Raw genomic sequence first — 21220 nt, forward strand, 5'->3', positions numbered from 1 at the left:
TTTATATATTTTGCAGATCTTTGATTAGCTCTATCCCTGGCCTAAAATAGGTTTACATAGGATTGAGTTTAGTCCAGTACCCCAGCATTGGTAGGTGATGGGTTGCTGGATTAAGGCAATGCAAGGCATACTAGTTTATCGACCAGGCTTTCGCACGTCACGCTGCTACGTTGGCAGTTATTCTGCGTGATTAAGATATATTATTATTATTAGATACTGAGCTATTCCGGAGTCTGGCCTCCTGAGAAGGAATCAGCCCTGTCCGTTTCCGAGTCGATCTCAATTTCCTATCCCGGCACTCTCCTTATTGGGTGGAAATCCTCACATCCCTCCATCTACGTGCTTATCGACTGGACTCCTGGGTGCTCGCCGGTAAACGTCGTGGCCGATGGCGATTCCACTTGTCTCCTCACATTCGTCTTTCTAGTATTGGCAACGTCAGTGGGCAACTCTCCTAAGGAGATGTTGTCGCGATCTGCCGGGGATCGACCCTAAACTGGACGGTGGAGAATAACAAGTGAGTACTAGTCTTCATATATACCATATACATATCTAACTTTCTGGGGTACTCCCACGATGAAATGTCTCTCACAGCCTCATCCTCAATTCCGATATATAGATCCTACTTTGATTTTAAGGAGCGTACGGGCCTCCTCGTCACGTATGAAACGCAGTTTGGAGTCAACTCTAAGCTCCAGTAGACCCTACACCATGAAGCTGATGGCTGCAACGTCTTCCAAGTACTTAATGGCCAACCGGAACACTTCCATTTCAAAAAAAAAAACTATGTCGGATTTGAGCACCAACAAATTCGATGTCAGTGAATTAGACCATCGCTGGCGCTGTTACTCCGCCGTCATGCTTACTCCGGGTCTGCCGGTGTGGACTATGTCACTGCTGATTTTTTAAACTGATGGTCCATTACTTTGCCGCTCAATCGGTCCCTTCTTCAAGAGGAGTAATGCTTCACTCTTTTTGTGCTTTTAATAAACTCGGGTGTTTGAAGTCGTTGTACTGCCTCCGGTGGTTTCTTATTTTCAGGAATATTTGCGAGCTGCGCCTTTGCCAGTTTTTCGGACAGGGGTCCCAACTCCTCTCAAAATTACGGTTGGCGAACTTATTCGTTCATCTGTGAGCGAGGTTAGCGCCTCCAGAACTTGTGCTCCTATCACTGCCGAAGCTGTGGGTGTCTTTCCATGCGTGGGTGCCACCACTTAGTCGTGATATTGTCAGGACTTCGGTTGGTTTAAGCATTTTAACTTTATGCTACAAGATAGATGGGTCCTTCAGTGGGTTTTGTTTGCTTCTTCCACCGACAATTACTGGAATCCCACGGGGTACATCTTCCAACACTCCATCGTATACTACACGGGCCTAGGAGCGGCCAATTGGTGGAGTATAAAGGTTTTCAAACTTTGAACTAACAACCGAACTCCCGGATGACTTCATAGGCTTTATACTATACATATTGGTCAATCTGTGAGCTATCTTGATCAAACTCAGAGTTCATCTCTTTCTGGTAATAACATGTCGTGATGTCTAAAAATTAATAAGGTCAGGTGAAAATGACTCCTTGTTCCCATATAGCATATATGAGGATTTTTAAACTTCTGGTTGAGTTTATATTATATATTATATGTACATACATATATCGGTTAGTATGTGAGGTATCTTAATGTGATTCAAATGTGATTTTTCTCTGATAATGATATGTTTTGATGCCAAAAATGAATAAAATCGAGTCAATATAACCTCTAACTCCAATATATGTTCTATAAGAATTTCAAATTTCCGGTTGGTTTTATGCCGCATATATCGGTACATACATACGTAAAATATCTTAGCAAAATTAAGTTGACTTATAAATCTTGGATATGCTATACTTCACTATCATTATCTGCCACAAAACACAACAACAACAACTTGCTGTGAAAATCATGAGCATAGGAAACAACAACTGTCTCACAGTTATGCCATGAAAAGCAAGCACTCTTGGAACAGCGCAAATCCTATCAGCTAAAAAGCTAAGAATAAGTAGGCAAGCAACAATCAAGCGCACTGCGGAATTTAAGAAAATTGTCTGCAACAGCATGCAGAGCCACCAGTAGTGTGATTGCTGATGCTAAGCACAGCGCTGCTGATAGCAAGATTCGGAGTGTTGCCAGTGATATTACAGCAGCTTATGTTTATGAAAACGGCTTTAATATATAATATTATATAAATATATATGTATATAAAAGCAAACATTTGTAGTACATGCCGTATATAGCGCATATAAAGGCAGCAACTCGTCGCTAAGCTGCTTGCTTTTCAGCGTTTAAGTCTGTTATGAATATTTTGCTATTCACTTTTTTTATTTGCCAGCTCCTCATCTCCGCTCATTGGCGTTGGCCGAAATGCAACTGGAAGCAGCTGAGCCGCATTCAAGCGCACAGTCTGGCTTGCAAGTGTTGTTTCTTTTTTGTTGTTGTTTGTGGTTTGTCTGCTTCACTTGTCTTGCGGCAAGCGTCTATGCAATCTGTTTTTTTTTTTCTTTCCTGCCTTTCAGCACTTTTTTGCTGTAACTGCGTGCTTATTTCCTTAAGTTTTTGTTTTCGTTTTTGTGTTGTGTCTTCTTCCTATATTGCCTGCCATTCGTCCTTCAATTGTTGTGCAACATTTTCGGTAGCCGCATGTCTGTCGTTGTATAACTGCGAAACTACAAGTCATGACAAGCCCATCAACATCGCTTCCATAGTAATTTTGCCTTTTCAACCTGCTTTTGGACGTAGCTTTTTTGAACTCTTTTTACTTTTTATCTTTTTCTTTTATTATTTTCGTTTTTGCTGCTTTTTATTTTATTTGTTTAATTTCCATTGACTCTCGTTGCCGCTACTATTTTTACCGTTTATTCGTTGCAGTTATTTATAATGTTATACTTCGTACTTGTGTTGTTATTGTTATTGCTGGCTGTCTGTCGTCTGTTGTGTGGTTATACCCTGAATGGGGTATGTAAAGCTTGTTCTAAAGCTTGTAATACCTGGAAGCCTGGAAATCCAACGCAGGATAAACCTTGCCAACAGGTGCTACTTCGGTCTGAGTAGGCAATTGAGAAGTAAAGTCCTCTCTCGACAAACAAAAACCAAACTCTTTAAGTCACTCATAATTCCCGTCCTGCTGTATGGTGCAGAGGCTTGGACGATGTCAACAACGGATGAGTCGACGTTGCGAGTTTTCGAGAGAAAAGTTCTGCGAAAGATTTATGGTCCTTTGCGCGTTAGCCACGGCGAATATCGCATTCGATGGAACGATGAGCTGTACATATGAGATATATGACGACATCGACATAGTTCAGCGAATTAAAAGACAGCGGCTACGCTGGCTAGGTCATGTTGTCCGGATGGACGAAAACACTCCAGCTCTGAAAATATTCGACGCAGTACCCGCCGGGGGAAGCAGAGGAAGAGGAAGACCTCCACTCCGTTGGAAGGACCAAGTGGAGAAGGACCTGACTTCGCTTGGAATATCCAATTGGCGCCACGTAGTGAAAAGAAGAAACGACTGGCGCGCTGTTGTTAACTCGGCTATAATCGCGTAAGCGGTATCTACGCCAATTAAGAAGAAGAAGAAGAAACTTCGGAGAACCTATAAAGTATTTATATGGTATAAAGGGTCATCGTGAAGAACTAAGTCTGTCAGTCTGTCCTAGTCTATATATAAATTTCACCAATGTCGCTTTCTTCTCCTTGAAGCTACGTTATTTGTTGGTATGAGATATCGACCAATTTCATCCAATGTCGTATTTGAAAAGATATCTTTACGAAATTTGAAAAGAAATCTTTCATTTGTTGTTCAGTATCATAAAGCTCATATCAGACCGAACAAAATGAAGCATAAATATTGTGAGGGTGTCATAAAAACAGCCTCAGTTAACGTTTTCTCTTGTTTTCTTTCTTTTTTTGAATATTTTCTATTTCTTTTTGTTGGAAAATATTGTTTATTTGAAAAGATTTTTTTATATTTAATCAGTAATTTCGTTGCTGATAATTAATGAAATCTTCATCTGCAAGTACAGTTTGCAACAATTTCAAGTCCAACGAGGACATTTAGTATTTCCAATTTGCCACTGTTGCAGACAAAAATCACTTAGACGAAGAATAGTGCTTCGCATTTCTTTGCGGTTCATTATTTTTGAATTTTTCTTTCAACTGAATTTTCATTACAAATAGAAAAGTAATTCAAAGAGAAAGTATGGAATAATTAAGCCGAGATAAGAGTTTTGGTTTTATAATTTCATATTAATTTCTAGAAATCAGAAATTGCATATAGACCTTAAAAGAGACGAGCATACTATGAGTCCACCAAAAATAGATTAATTACTGCAGAAAAACAGTGTGTTTTTTTTTAAAACATGTGTGTGGCATCATTCCGTTGAAACCAGTTAGGACTTAGGAATCATAAAAACTCTAAGGCAAGATTATCTACCTCTTTAGGAAACATTTTTTTATTGCTTTGTTTCGCGAGGACAGATTAAATGAACAGTTTATTATGCATCAATACTTATTTTGTCGCTTTCAAAGTAATCCCTACCAGATGTCAATGAACTTATGCTAACGATTTTTCCAGGCCCAACACTTCTCATAAGCACTTTTTGCGATTGCGTTCAGCTCCTTCAGCGAATCTTGTTTTACCTCTTCGATCGACTAAAGACGGGTTCCCTGGAGCGGCAATTTCAGTTTGGGGAACAAGAAAAAATCACACGGAGCCCTATCTGGTGAATACGGTGGTTGATCGATGGTATTTATTGCGTTTTTGGCTTTAAATTCGATCACAATCGTGGCTCGATGCTATGGCGCATATCATCGTGTAAAATCCATGAATTGTTCTTTCACAATTCCGGCCGTTTTCGACGAATGTTCTCATAAGCACTTTTTGGGATTGCGTTCAGCTCCTTCAGCGAATTTTGTTTTACCTCTTCGATCGACTGAAAACGGGTTCCTTGGAGCGGCAATTTCAGTTTGGGGAATAGGAAAAAATCACACGGAGCCCTATCTGGTGAATACGGTGGTTGATCGATGGCAGTTATTGCGTTTTTGGCCGTAAATTCGATCACAATCGTGGCTCGATGCAATGGCGCATATCATCTTGTAAAATGAATTGTTCTTTCACAATTCCGGCCGTTTTCGACGAATGTTCTCCATCCGTATTGACCTTTTGTCCCTCCGTAACAAATTCATGATTTATTCTGAAACGGACCCTCGAGAGATGGCGAGGTCTCTTGACATCTTTCTAACACTTGCCTGACGATTTTCAAGCACCATACTTTTTTGATATTTTCATCACATGAGGAAATCGAATGTCGTCCAGATATGTCTTCAGCGATTCTCGATCATTCTCGATCAGACTTTGTTTCACCCGTAGGCTTGTGTTCTAGATAAAACTGAAAATGTGAGACCAAAGGTATCATATTGAACAGAGGTTGGAAACATATTATCAAATAAAGCACGTATTTATGGATAACAATTTTTCTATTAAACTATTTCTTATGAAGACTATACTTTTTTTCTGAGAGTTTTAAAATTCCCAATTTTTTACCATCTTCTTATTAATAAATATAAAATTTTTCTCTCCGAAATTTTTCAAGAACTAATGGAATTATTCTCCTAGAAGAGTAATTTAGTATGTTTTAAGTGACATTTTGTTAAACAGTAAATTTTCGTAGAATCTTTCTAAGGAACTTCACACAGTCTCTCTCCATACAGTTACATACCTATAACACCACACTTTAGGAAGAGGAAATTATTCTTCAATTGATCTACGTCGAAGTAGTTTTCTGTCAGTTCTTAAACTGCTACATTGTTATCGCTGTTAATGACCATACAAAGAACGCTCTTTATTATCTCCTTAACTAAGATGAATATTTCAACTTTGGGATTCAAATCTTTGCTAATTATTCAGCAAGGAAATAAATATATATTTCCGCGTATATTTGTAAATATTTAATAATAAATCTAAATTTAACCTCCCATTATTTATTTAAAATCCTACCTATGGAATAACAACCTCTTTAATGAACGCATGCCAAGTTGAGTGGGCAATGGCTTTCAAGTGTCAGCAAACAAAAGCAATAAAAACCTTAAACTGAAAAATGGAAAATGGAAAATGCAAAAAGAACAGCAGAAAACCGCAGGGGAAAGCATAAAAAGCCTGCAGCCCAAAAACCACACACGCGCCAAATTTTCCGCACAATTAAGCGCCAAAGTGTATGTGGTAACGCAAGAGTGGCCTAATAAATTTCAATTTAAATGCTGCCAAATTACAAAAGCAAAAAAATGAGTTTCGGCGTTAATTTAGGTAATGCGGAGTAAATTTGTTAAAAATGCTAAATTACTACATTTTATTTCAATAATTGTATGTTTTCGCTTTGCTGTAATTAAGTGCGTTAAGGAAGCATAAAAATGAGAAAAGGCTGAAAAAAATTTCGTTCAACAAAATTCAATTATATTTTTAATTTTAACTATATTTTTAATTTTATGAGTGAAATACAGTAGACTTTCGAGAATCTCTTATACAGTCTAGTTTTAGGTATTAAAATTTTTCGGAAATCCGGATTAAGTTACAAAGGTGGATTCATTTCGAGGTTCCCTACTTAAAAAAAAAAAAGATATAGAAACTTAAAATTTAATTGGAGATGTTTATTAGCATTCGAAAGAACATTCATTAACATTTATTTTTTGAAGACTATCTCTTTCAAATGTTGACTGCGGCTACGTCTCAGATGGTCCATCCGTTGAGTTCAATTTTCGATGACTCATTCGAACTTTCGACCGGTAACTGACGATGTTTTGCTCTAAGGAATGAATCGAAGCGGCATAGTTATCACAGACATTAGTTTTTACATATCTCCATAGGAAAAAGTTTAACTAGTTGATATCACATGATCTTGGTGGGCAATCAAACAGCCCAAAACGTGAAATTATCTGCTCACCAAAGTGTTCTCTCAATAAATCCATTGATTGCTGAGATGTGTGGGAAGTGGCGCCGCCTTGTTGAAACCAAATGTCGCCGAGATCACGAGCTTCAATTTCAAGCTTCATAAAGTCGATTATCATGGCACGATAGCGTTCGCCATTGACGATTACGTTTACACCAGCATCATTTTTAAAGAAGTATAGATCGATGATTCCACCGGCTCACAAACTGCACCAAACCGTTGTTTTTTCTGGATGAAATGGCAGCTCTTGAATCTCTTCAGGTTGCTCTTCGTCCTAAATGCAACAATTTGTTTGTTTACATACCCATTCAGCCAAAAATGGGTCTGATATATAACGCAAAAAAAGTGATCAGACGATGGAATTCAAACGTAATAGTGTGATTTCTTTATATTTAGCTGGAAAATAACGCAAAAAAAGTGATCACGATGGAATTCAAACGTAATAGTGTGATTGCAATTACTCGTGAGCTCAAACACCTTAATGTGAATAAAGTTTTTGTTTATCGCACCATCACTCGTTACAATGATACTGGCAGCATCGCAAAACGCCATGGAGGTGGTCATCAAAAGACTGCAACGTCACGTGAGATGGTTCGGAAAGTGAAGAAGCGACTTGAGCGAAATCCGCGACGAAGTGCCAATCAAATGGCTAAAGAACTGAAAATATCCGGCCGCAGCATCCGACACATATTGAAAAATGAGCTCAAGGTCAAGCCTTACAAGTTCCAAAAGGCCCATGATCTCACACCGAAGCAGCAACAAGTAAGACTTGAGAGAGCGAAACAGTTGCTTCGCTTAGCCGAAAGCGGTCAAATTCCCAACATTGTGTTTTCTGACGAAACAATTTTTCCAATTGAGCAATTCGTAAACTCTCAAAACGATAGGGTTTACTTGACCGACCGTTCATACGAGAATCTAAGTCAACGGTTGGCCACCAGGAGGCAGCACCCGCCACAAATAATGGTTTGGGCCGCTGTCACCGCAGATGGGCGCTCTCCAATTGTTTTCATCGAGCCTGGCGTCAAAGTAAATGCGACATATTATCGGGAAAGTGTTCTGGATGCTGCTTTGAAGCCGTGGGCAAACAAACATTTCGGTCGCAAACCATGGACGTTTCAACAAGACTCAGCACCGTCTCACAAAGCGCGAGTGAACCAAGAATGGCTGAAAAACAACGTTCCGAACTTCATTACGACCACACAATGGCTCTCGAACTCACCAGATGCGAATCCAATGGATTATTCTCTCTGTGCCATTTTGGAGAGCAAGGTCCGAAGTAAAAAATACACCAGTCTCGAGATGCTGAAGAAAGTCATTGTCCGTGAGTGGGCCAAAATACCGGCAAGTCACATTCGGGCAGCTTGCAATTCTTTCTTTGACCGTCTCAAGGCCATAGTTAAGGCAAAAGGTGGTCATATCGAGCAAAAGGAATTGGTCCTGAATTTGTGATTATTTTCACACATTTTGTACTTTAAAATAAATAAAAATAATTTTCCAAACCGAATTTTTGGCTTTTTTAATTCGAGTGCCGGACCCTGTATGATAAAAAAAATGCACCTCTAAAGGTTATTGTAGCTTCGTTGTAGTCGAATTGAACGTTTATTCTTATTTTCATTTATTATATTTTTTTTTTTTTGGAAGTGACTGCAGTAGATTACTAACTTTAGTGGTGTTCCGGACAATAACTACAGTAAATAATTTAATTAATTAAAGCAAACTGTTCGCACTTGCTGAAACGATAACATACATACATACATATATATATATACATATGCACATACTCACACGATTGTATCGCGTATGCGTGAGTGTACGAGCGAGTGTATGCCGCATTTGGAGCGTGAAAAGCCGCACCAACACGCCAGACATCGCAGACAGGCATTCATGTCAGATTTATAAGTATATATATATTTTTTTTTTTGCTTTTCGCGAATTTATTTGATATAAACTTTGAAGTTAAGTAGATAAAACTGCGTGAAAATGCAGCCACTCAGCGACAGACAGCAAAAATGATTTGAGTCAAGTACTTTAGTACACAGTATATGTGTATAAATGAGTTGCTTAAAAATAGAAGGTCCAAAATTAGAGTGAAAACATATTTCTCGTTTTTAAGTTAGTCAGTTAGTTTTACACCATTTTTGCTCTTAGTAATTTAAGTTCCGTTCACAAATATCTTAACTATGTAAACTACTAGAGGGCGCTCTTCACAATAATGTATTAGAGAAGGCTCTTGTGGCATTATCTAATACATCGCTCTCATAGAAGAGGAAACTATGATATCGGAGCCGTATGCGAAATAAGCTTTATAATTTAGAGCATATAATTACGTTTAAAATCGATCTAACTCTGCAGGGAGAAAGCCCAATGAAGTCGAGAGTAAGGCTGGGGACAAATGTTGTACTATGGGATAGAGTTAACTTAGAATAAAATTGCATTTTATTAAAAATTGTTTAAAGCTGACAGTAAAAAATACCACAATTGGTTGTTGTTGTTATTCTGCCCAGTTTACAGTTCTTGGCCGGTTAAAAATCCGGGTCCGTTCCGGTTACGTAGTCCCGACTGTCAAAGGAACACAAATTGGTCGTAGCATTCTCTGCGTAAAACAGCTGTCAGCTTTCATCCTCAAAAGAACTCGCTATCTACGATCATAGCCAACGTAGCAACTGGTTGTGGGATCTCATATAGAATTTCTGGACTATCATTCTTATTGTGTATATTTACGAGACCTTAATATATGAAATTGTCTGACTTTTCGAAGCTAGAATTATCTGTAACGATAGTCAATTCAAGTTGTGGGTATTCAGACAGTTTTTCGATAACTGGAAATTCTTTATTCAAACTTTTCGTAATACCAAAATGTATTTGAAAAGCATTGAAACATAATATAAGTTAGGTTCAATGGTTGATCCTCCAAATGAGCGTCGCACCTGAACTACTATATCAAATCCTTTGTGAAATAGAATTCCTATTATTAAACCTAGCTGTCAAGTGGTTCGTGGTTTTCAAGCAATGAACTCAAAAAGGTGGTACAAGCAAGAGAGAAGGAGGTATTTCTTCACCATCTGCTTCCAAATAGCTTCAACAACTGATATTTTCAACCTCTCACCTGAACACCGATAGAGCAATGACCAGTTAGAGCCCCAAAAAACAATGAAAAGGCTATCTTTAATAACATCGAAAACATAACATCATTAATATACCCTTTACAGGTGCATTTCTTTTAGTAACTACGTGTTTAAGTAAATCTAAAGACGTAACCGGCCAGTGATTTTCATCCAAAGGAAAACAGTTTACTAAGATGAAAAAGTCTCCAATGCAAGCATTTGACTCCAATCGTTCTGTTTGTATGGAAGCTATATGTTATAGTGATCCGATATCGGCACTTCCGACAAATGAACATGGCTAAATCGATTTAGCTCGGCACATTGATCATTTAAATAATTATAATTATATTATATACTTTATAGGGTCTCCGACGCTTCCTTCTGGGTGTTACAAACTTCATGGCAAACTTAATATACCCTGTTCAGGGCGTAAAAATCAAATACCAATGAAATGAGCTTTCCAAAAAGGTATAGCATGACCCGATGCGACGAATAAAACTAGAACTACGGGCTTTCAGCGCCAACTTGCGAAAATACCGCAAGACTTTTTTGACAACCTATTATGTATTGTAAGTGTTGCGTTGCTATTGTAACACCCCTTATAACGACAGGGCATATTTTATGCCCTCATATGTATATATGTATATCAGTAATGGAGTATGTGGTACTCGTATATGTATGTATGCAGTAACAACAATTTCTACGCTGTTGCAAAATTTTTTCACCATAACTTAATTAAGTTAATTGGGTTAATTTAGTCATCATGCAAAATGTGTCTGCTGCATAGGCCACATGAAGAATTTTTTGCTATATACATACATATGTATGTAAGTTTTAAGAGCGGTAGGGTGACAAAAAATTCAATATCTTTGGTATGGTATGAATGAACAAAAATTTTTTGCAGATTATTAAAGGTAAATATTTTCGTTGTGGCTCATACTTTTCAGTTTTTTTTTTTTTTTTGCGTGAAGAACACTTGAAAATTTTCAATTATTTAACAAAAAATTATGTAAAATATTATTATTTAAACAAATGGATCGTGAAAAAATATCTATAATATAGCACGACCATTTTTCTTTGACTTCACAAAATTTCATCGATTTATCTACAGTAGTTTATAAGAAAATAATTTTACAATTTTATCGTCTTCTAAATTTCAACCTTCAATAACTTTAACAAAAAAAAGAATTTTGATAAAATATTTATATCACAGGGTATGTCTCTGATTCCCTTCCTAATGAACTGCTAATTTTCAAAATCGGAGATTTTTCGAAACTTTCATGGACCACTTGACGTGGTTTGACCCTATATTATATTATCTATCGCTTTTTATTACTAACATAACTTAATACAAATCCAGGTAAATAAGTGAAATCAATATGTCACAAGAATCTAATGAATGAAGTTAAATATAGTATTGATCCAATTGCCAGAAATTTACCACTTTTTAGCTGCTGACATAAACAAATTTATAAACTTACGTTAGGTAATGTCAGCTCGTAGGGTTGTTACTAAAGAACGAAATGAGCAGGGATATTTCTCGTATCAAGTCTTATAATTCTTTAATAAACTCTGGTCTTCATTATCATACTACGAATTTGTAAGAGATTATCAGAAGAGAAAGTGAAATAGACATTAAAACAAGCGCTTGGACGATTAGATAGAACTTTCAGCTGTATATCGTTCTAATGTAAACTGTGAGGTTTGCATACGCTTGAGATGATCTAGTTACTCATGCCCAGAAAAACCGCAATTATAGAGAGAACACTTCTCCAGCCTTCTGAATGGCAGTGAAAGCATAACATCAGAAGATGGTGAACCCGATGCCCCAATCGATGATGAATATGGCTGCGATGAACTGATAAGGAGCAGGCATCAGCTTCTTTGTAGAATATGGTCGGACATAAGCATGCCAGACAATTGGAATTTAAGTGTGCGTAGCCCAATGCACAAAAAGGGAGACTCCACAACCTGCGCCAACTATGTATGCCTCCTCAACATCTCATATAAGGTTCTATCAAGCGTATTGTGTGAAAGATTAAAGCCCACCGTCAACAAACTGATTGAACCTCGTGAGTGTAGCTTCTTCTTCTTTACTGGCGTAGACACCGCTTAAATGGTTAAAGCCGAGTTTATAAAAGCGCGCCAGTTGTTCTTCTTTTTCGTTGTTTGGCGCCAATTGTCTTCCTCTTCTTCTGCTCCTCGTCATCCAATGCAGAATAACTCTGGTTAACAGGTTCTATTTGACTGAACGGCGAACAAAGATCAAATTTTACAAGTCACTCATCATTCCCGTTCTGCTATTTGGTGCAAACCTGATATATGGTGGACGATGACAACATCTAATGAGTCGGCATTACGAGTTTTCGAGAAAAATGTTCTGCGGAAGACTTATGGCCCTTTGCACATTGACGCCGCAGTCAATGGAATGATGAGCTGTACGAGATATACTGGCGGCCATACCGGCCAACGAGCTAAAAAACTCCTTCAACATGCTTTTGGACCGTGCAAATAGCTGTACTGAACCAGAAGGAGACTATTTTGAATAAAATAAATTTGATTTTGCCGAAAAAACATTTGTTCTGTTTTTTTAAGTCCTTTTTACTTTGGAAGGCACCTTGTATATATTTTTTAATTTATTTCAAAAATTCGTATTTGTAAAAGCTTTGAAAAGCGGTTTATAGGTTCATTATAACCTATTAGTTCGGTATTATTATTATTATTTTTTTTTTTTTTTTGATCTCCTTAATGTATCTATATAGAAGTTATAAGTTATCGATTCGGTTTGATCCAAAGCAAATATCTGTCTTTGTACTGCACCACTTATTTTTACCTACCCTAACCTCTCCTTCAGCATCGCACTCTAGGTACTCCTTTCGCAAGAAATTCTCACATTTTTTTTAGCTCTTCTTCTTGTGTTTTCTTCAGCTCTTTCATCTGGCAGATTTTTGCACACATTTCTTAGGAATTCTTAATGAACTCGTGCTCGCTATAAAACTCACCATTTTCATCCGCACCAATAGTAGCTATTAATTTAACTGCTATGCAGCGTTGCATTTCAGGCGAACTCATCGCCGGCACCAGCGAATGCGATAGTCGTAAAAGTTATTGCAGCTGCAGCGTAAAATCATAAAAGATAGTAAAAATCAGCTTTATCTGCCTATAAAATTGCTTTTCGTCTAATTAAACATAATAAGTATTTGCGAGTGCCGTTATAGAGCTTCCTACTGCTGCTGCATACATACCGACGTATTTATGCACAGTTCATTGCTTTCTTCACAGCAAATTCGCCGCTAAAAAATACTAGTGTTACGACTTTGAGTTCAAGTCGCCTATTTGTTCCTTTTCAAAAAAAAAAAAAAATTGTCTTTTTCGTGCAATTTTTTAGCGTTGTTGCTTTGAAAACTCTCCTACATACATATATGTATATAAGTAAACTGCTTTCAATTGCCTACAATAAGAATAACTCGCTGCAGTTTGCTTATATAAGCGATTTTCTTTCCTGCTACGAGGTTTAACATGCATTATGAAAGTTGTGGTTAACCGTTTTGAAGTTTGAGTTGGATATTTTCATTACGAATTATGGTATTATTGAAACCAAATTTGAAATAATTTTTCCAGCTTAGCTTGGCTTTGTTTTTATGAGGTTAGATAGCATTAGGTAAATATGGTTGCAAAACAGATTGAAGTAAACATGACATAATGACATGCTTCATACCCAAAACATTAACCAAAATATATTCATTCGATCCTTAAGAGATGTTGAGACCCTCTGATATATTTTTGATATCAATGCGATCATTTCTAAGGACTGCTGCTTTCACTTTTTCGATGTTATCGTCAATTACTGTGGTGAATAGACAACTCGAATATGGCAAGTTTTCGTTGACTTCAAGACGTGAACTGAATGCTTTGTTTTACTTGTGTTTGTACTATATCACAGACTCCCCAAAAGACTACCTAAAACTTTTTTGCACATTTTCAACGATTCCATAGCAGTGACTTTATTGTAAACACAGATTTTGATTTTTGTTAAATTTTTTCAGGTACAATAAAATTGTTTCGCGTCGTAAACAAACAGCTGCCGAACACACACTAATTGGCACATGGAAAACAAACTACAAAAGAACACAAAAAATAATTATACCAGTCTAGAAACAGGAAGAAATCAAGGTAAGCAAGGTAGAATCTACTTAAAAAGGCGACTTTTCTCCCCGAAATTTGCTTCTAATCTAATGTAACGGTCTTATAAGCACATCCGAAAGTTATTTTTTGGGCAGTACTGAAGGTTTTCAAAGCTTATAATTATAAAACATTAACATTTATGGAACATTTTTGGGATTATTGTCTGGGGGGTGAGAAATTCCAAGTCAGGGTGATGGTACTAGGTCAGTATAGTAAAATCCTCAAAGGGTTTGGCGTTCGTATGTGTCAGTTTTTTTTATGACCTTTTAAATTTTTTCCTTATCTTGATGTTTTTTCACTTAGTTGTAACATTTTGGCAAAAACGTAGTTTTTTTTTATTTTTTTTGTCCCGAAAATCTTGATGTGGCAAAACCGATAATATTAGATCCAGCAGAAAACACTTCTGATTAAATTCAAATTCAACAAAGAAACAGTTAACGACGATTGGCATATTGAGTCAAACCTGCTCGGAAACAAACGATCAATCGGCCGAATGTCGACCTGTAGCAAAACATCACGTCAAAACAGGGAAACATCAAAATTATTTGATTTTTTTGATTTGAAGATATTTAACTTGAATCGCTAGTGTTATGCGGGCATTGAAGGATATACAAGAAATTGACTATGTAGATTTTGAAGAATAAATTAGGAATTTTAAAATTATGCACAAAGTCTTACTATTTTTTGCCCACAGTTATAATAAAAAATTGTATGACAGTCAGTAGGGCATTCTTTCATTAGATAGAGGCTATTTTGTTTTTTTCATTTGGGGTGTTTTTTACGTGGCGGGTCCTTAACCCAGCGCACAACCTTGGGGAGGGATGCTTCGTCTTCTCACTTTAGATCGCTTTCAGACGGGTGTTTTTTGACTACCCAGAGAATACTTGGTCTCTTCTGGGCACTCCAATGAGAATGGCGCTCAGAGAACTTTTCCCACTCGCGTGAAGTTCTATACATGGCTGATGGATTTAGATTAAGATGAGAGATAATTAGATTTTCCTTCTACCTTCTCAGTTTTCCATGGTATTTATTAATGACGAAAAAAAATTTACAGTTAAAGAAAATCCTCAATAAATTTTGTTTACCACTCTTTTTAAATTTTTAGACTAGAATTAAACTTTATCGAACAATTTCTGCGGGATTATAAAGAATATAATGAACAAGTAAGGAAGGGCTAAGTTCGGGTGTCACCGAACATTTTATACTCTCGCATGATAAAGTGATAATCGAGATTTCAATATACGTCATTTACATATTTTTCAAATACCGTATTTTTGTAAAGTTTTATTCCGCTATCATCATTGGTTTCTAATGTATATATTATTATACAGAGAAGGCATCAGATGGAATTCAAAATAGCGTTATATTTGAAGAAGGCGTGGTTGTGAACCGATTTCACCCATATTTCGTACATGTCATCAGGGTGTTAAGAAAATATTATATACCGAATTTCATTGAAATCGGTCGAGTAGTTCCTGAGGTTTTTGGTCCATAAGTGGGCGAGGCCATTTTCAATTTTTAAAAAACGCCTGGGTGCAGCTTCCTTATGCAATTTCTTCCGTAAAATTTTGTGTTTCTGACGTTTTTTGTTAGTCCGTTAACGCACTTTTAGTGATTTTCAACATAACCTTTGTATGGGAGGTGGGCGTGGTTATTATCCGATTTCTTCCATTTTTGAACTGTATATGGAAAACGACTCTGTAGAGTTTGGTTGACATAGCTATAGTAGTTTCCGAGATATGTACAAAAAACTTAGTAGAGGGCGGGGCCACGCCCACTTTTCCAAAAAAATTACGTCCAAATATGCCCCTCCCTAATGCGATCCTTTGTGCCAAATTTTACTTTAATATCTTTATTTATGGCTTAGTTATGACACTTTATTGGTTTTCGGTTTCCGCCATTTTGTGGGCGTGGCAGTTGGCCGATTTTGCCCATCTTCGAACTTAACCTTCTTATGGAGCCAAGGAATACGTGTACCAAGTTTCATCAAGATATCTCAATTTTTACTCAAGTTACAGCTTGCACGGACGGACGGACAGACGGACGGACGGACAGACAGACATCCGGATTTCAACTCTACTCGTCACCCTGATCACTTTGGTATATATAACCCTATATCTGACTCTCTTAGTTTTAGGACTTACAAACAACCGTTATGTGAACAAAACTATAATACTCTCCTTAGCAACTTTGTTGCGAGAGTATAAAAAGGTAAGATGTAAGAGCTGAATCGACCGAACAAGATCAAGTTCTTGTACGGGTAATTTTTTGTTTGCTTGCTTAGCTACATTTTCCTAAGCCTTAACTAAGTTTCAGCTTTAACTGCAAAACATCAGCAGCAACCCTAGTATAGGTAAAAAATTCTTTTAATTCTTTTTTAAACGCTTCGCTAAATTTTCTTATAATTTTCTATGTTAGTATGTGTGTGCACAGTGGATTCAATAAGCTACAATCAACCACTTAGCCACGCTCCCCTCCAGCGGCTCGTCTAGCTTTCCAAACGGTTTTCGGTATATAACATTATGGTATAATTTTTATGGTCATGCAAGTCAATTGTAGTCGCCCAACATGCCACATGCAACAATAACAACGAACTCACATTATCCGTACCGAGCAGGCAAGTCCCTTCATTTCTTGCCAGCCAGCAGCCACATTCCCAGCTCGCGTTTTTCTCAGCGCTTGTTGTTGTTTTCTTATTCTTATTATTATTTTTTGCACAGTCTACTCAATTACAGCCATCATCTTTCTATTTCAACATCTTCAGCTCCATTTCCATTTCCATACCCATCATAAGCAGCAAATCGTCGCAGCTGCTATCAGCAGCATTATACCATCCGCCAACAGTCAAGCGTCGACACAGCCAACACAGTAATCGTCAACGCTCGCCCAAGTGCTCTTGCTACAAGTAGATACGCGTTTGCATAGTTGCTTTTCTCGTGCTACAAATTTGATGTTTGCGGCATCATAAAAATCTAGAAAATTGACTGCAACATGCGAGTCCAAGTGGTATTTTCGAAAATTGTTGCTGATATCTACTTCACAGTTACTCTCGTTATCGTTGTCTATTCGTGTCTTTTATACCCTGAACGAGGTATATTAAGTTTGTCACGAAGTTTATAATATCCAGAAGGAGATTTCGAAGACCCTATAAAGTATATACCATACATATAATATATAAATGATTAGCGTGACGAACTGAGACGATCCGTCTATCTTTATATACGCGAACTACTGCCTCAATTTTTGAGATATCGGTCTGAAACTTTGCTCTCATCATTTTCTTCTCAAAGGTGCTGCTCTTTGTTGACAGCGCTGATATCGGATACACGAGGTGATCGGTATCAAGTGCCTGTAAGGAAAGCTTTTTCATTTTAAGAGATATCTTCACGAAATTTGACATGAGTTATTCTCCAAAATAGCGGTGTAGAATCCAAAGAAATTGTTTAGATCGGTTCTTTATAGCATATAGCTGTCATACAAACTGTGCGATCAAAATCAGCTTTTTCTATGGAAGCTTTGCAGTTGTGAGCGGTATTACAGCTTCGGTGCAACCAAAGTTAACGTATTTATTATTGTTGCCGTTGCCGTTTTGTTGTTTCTTTTTTGTTGTTGTCTTTTTCTACTCTATCCTGCTTTTCCGCTTTTGTTTGTTGCTGTTGCTCCTGCTTTTTGATGTTAATGGTCAGTCAGCAGTCAGCGACAACGGCAATAACAACACCAAAAACATCAACAACAAGAACACAAGTTAATGACTTCCAGTCACTTCAAATTGCCATAGCGTTTTCATGGGTTTGCAACTTGGCTATGGCTATATAGTTGCCACATTGATGACGTTCCTTCAGTCGGTGCACATTTTCCCCGTTTATTGGTCAGCATTAGCCATTCTCTCTGTTGTTGTTCTTGCAGTTATTGCTATTATAGCTGTTGTTGCCGATGTTGAAATTGATATTAGAAGCGTTGCTCAAATTATGTAGCTTATTGAAGTGTTTTGTTTAGCATAACTGACAGCTGAAAATGTAGTTATTTTGCAAGTGTTTGGCTCCGCAACACCTTAGGACATTGCGGTCGCCTGAAAATAACGGCAATTTGTTGTAAGTGTTAATGGCTTTGTTGCGAAATGTCATGAAAACGCTTGTTCTTTATCACAAACTTATTGAATTTTACAACACTTGTGTTACCAGACACTTCTCACTGATGCTGAAGTAGAATATTGCAGATATTGAGGAGCTCTAAAGGAGCTGCTGTAGCAATGCAATAACATCGAAGTAGATGATAAAAGAAATATTAAAATTCATTTGTGGTGGCTGAACAACTTTGCTTTTGGGTATAATTTGCAATAAAAATCAATGTACGACTCTTGGGAAGTTGAATTTTTACTTGAAGAAAAAAGTGTTCCCCAAATATCAGAGGGATATAGTTAAAATAGTTGGTTGGTTGAAAAGAGAGGTGGAAGTGCGCCGAACAGCAGGCGTCTGCACATAATTTATCATTAGACCCATTGTGCTTCCGGCTGGTAACCAAATTCAGCCTTATCCAGCAACTTAGTAGATTTGGTAAAATACCAAATTTGTATTCAACCCAGCTACCCAATAACTTTTAAATTAGAGCAATAGGAAAGGCTGAGCATTCGCAAAGATAATATTCCAGCGTCTCATTATCATCCAAACAGCTCTGCATTCTGGGTTCTTAAGGGTAGCTGCCTCTACAATATTACAAATATCCTAACACAGTGAGACTTATTACTGGTGCTACAGATAGTCTTGATTGTCTCTTGGCTCTCCTCTAGAGAACTTCGATTCTGCGTCCTCCTGATCCTCCATCAAAGATCAGTCGTAATGATAGAGGGTTTCAAAATACTGGACTCAAATAAAGCCAATTCGAAAATGTAGGACCTTAAATTATCTATCAAATTCTAGTTTTTGACTTATAAAATACCAGACGAAAACTGAAATACTTACTGTAACTACTCTATATCATTGAGAGATTGACTGGGCCATTTCGCAAGATAACACGTTCACCAAACTTGGTTTGCAATAAATCGATTGTGACATTCGCTGTGTGGCGAGTGGAGCCGTTCTATTGGAACCACATATTGTCCAAGTCCATATCATACAATTCGGGCCAAAAATATTCGGTTATCATTGAAATGTAGCAATTCCTATTCACAGTAACGTGCCGGCCTTGAACATCACGGAAGAAGTACGGCCAATGACGCCACCGGCCAATAAACCGCACCAAACCGTAATATTTTCGACATGCAATGGTGACTCATGGAGTAATAATGCATATTTTGCTTATTGACGAAGCCATTCGGTCAAAAATGAGCCTCATCGCTGAAGATGATTTGGCGAAGAAAATCCGGATCATTTTTGTTGCTTAGCCCAATTCACGAACATATGACTATTCTGGTGGTCAAGCGGCTTCAGTTCTTGCGTCAATTTGATCTTGTAAAGATGTAGGCCAAGATCTGTTCGCAAAATTCGCCCCAACGACGTCACAAAATGCCCAACGCTTGAGAACGACGTGTGAGAGACTGACTTGGGTCTTTCTTAATTGATGCGCTAGCGGCAGCAATATTCTCGACATCACGAGCACTTCTTTGTCTCACTTGCACGGGAACATTTTGTACTGTGCTGATCTGACAGAACGATTATGACAATCATAAATTGAACGTAGCGCTCTCAAAGTTGAGGCCACAGACTCCGAATTCGGTAGAAATTTTTAATAATTTCGACTCGTTTTTAGATCGTATATCTTTTCATGATGAAATGGAACACCTTACTGAAGAGAAATGTTAAAAGAACGAAAAAATAAGGCGTCGTTTGATGACCCTATCGGTCTATCTGTTATAAGAAGACTTGAAGTACTTCACAGCAACACGCCTCGCATCACAGCAGCACATATCGCTGTGAGCACAATGTCATTGTAAATAGCCTGAAAATTTAAAATATTTTTTAGGTCGGTTAAAACGTACAAGATTTTTCTGGAGATCCGAAAGGCAGATCAAAGAAATTAAAAGGGTTCTACCCTTATTTTTCTCCCACTATAAAGAGCTATGGTGATTTTAAATGGTGCGAGCTTGTGTACGGATTTTCACTAAGAGAGGTTAAGTTCCAGACTGCCACCTCTATGAATGCCACACAAATTCAATAAGCACTACAGAATAAACTTTATATAATACCCAAGATACTTTACACAGTATTTTTTTTGAGGGAGCAATGTTGGTAGGTGAGAATAAATAAATACAGCTACCCAAAAATTAACCAACTTTACCATAATAAATAATAGAAGACTAATGAAAAAGTTCTCACATCCGTTTCAAGATTAAACTTCATTACAGCGCATAAACCGCCATTGTTTTTAGCCCAATTCGCAAATATTTAAAGCCGAAGCCTACGCGCCACTTCCGATACTTACAAAACCCTCAGGTTAGCTCTAAAACAGCACTTTCAATTGGTTCGTAATTACGCACATTAATCCTTCAATGCAATAGTACACCAAAACAATGGCGTATTTCAAGCGAATAAATAAAATGGCGGACGCACTGGTAGTACGAAGTGAGAGAAAAACCGAAATAAGTGAGCTTAAATTTGAAAAGCCACAAAATTACGCCTTTTAACACGACGGTCTCATGGTACGACTGTGAGATTTGAGATGAGAGGCAGAATGTGATGCCAGCATAAATACAAAAGGCAGCATAATGAAGTGGCAAAAAGTCGATTCGCAGCGGAAATGAAACCCAATTAAATTCAAATTTAAATGCGATTAATTTAAACTTTTGCCAGCGGACACTTGTTAGCCGCGGCGCAATGAAGAGTTGCTTGATTTGCGGTATCGGGTGAGTGCACCAGGTGCTAGGCGCTTTTAGAACAAGTAAGTGGGATGTACTCAAACTGTTTTTCCACTAAAAACAAAAGAGTTAGGAAAAAGCTAAATGATGAAGTAATAGCAATGGTCT

The 21220-nt window shown here is 37.5% G+C and overlaps 1 protein-coding gene across 6 annotated transcripts in view; it reads left to right on the top strand.

Annotated features, from left to right (window-relative positions):
• LOC126754185 (beta-1,4-glucuronyltransferase 1) overlaps positions 1 to 21220 on the top strand; it is a 360239-nt gene that overhangs the window by 297805 nt on the left and 41214 nt on the right. For 5 of the 6 annotated variants that reach the window (XM_050466143.1, XM_050466145.1, XM_050466147.1 and 2 more), the window contains one exon: positions 14124 to 14250. The exons of the other annotated variant lie outside the window; for it this stretch is intronic. The gene's annotated coding sequence lies outside the window, so the exon portion shown is untranslated. The remainder of the gene's footprint in view (positions 1 to 14123; positions 14251 to 21220) is intronic. 6 annotated transcript variants of the gene reach the window in all.

This window comes from Bactrocera neohumeralis, chromosome 3 (genome assembly GCF_024586455.1).
Source record: "Bactrocera neohumeralis isolate Rockhampton chromosome 3, APGP_CSIRO_Bneo_wtdbg2-racon-allhic-juicebox.fasta_v2, whole genome shotgun sequence".
Lineage (NCBI taxonomy): Eukaryota > Metazoa > Arthropoda > Insecta > Diptera > Tephritidae > Bactrocera > Bactrocera neohumeralis.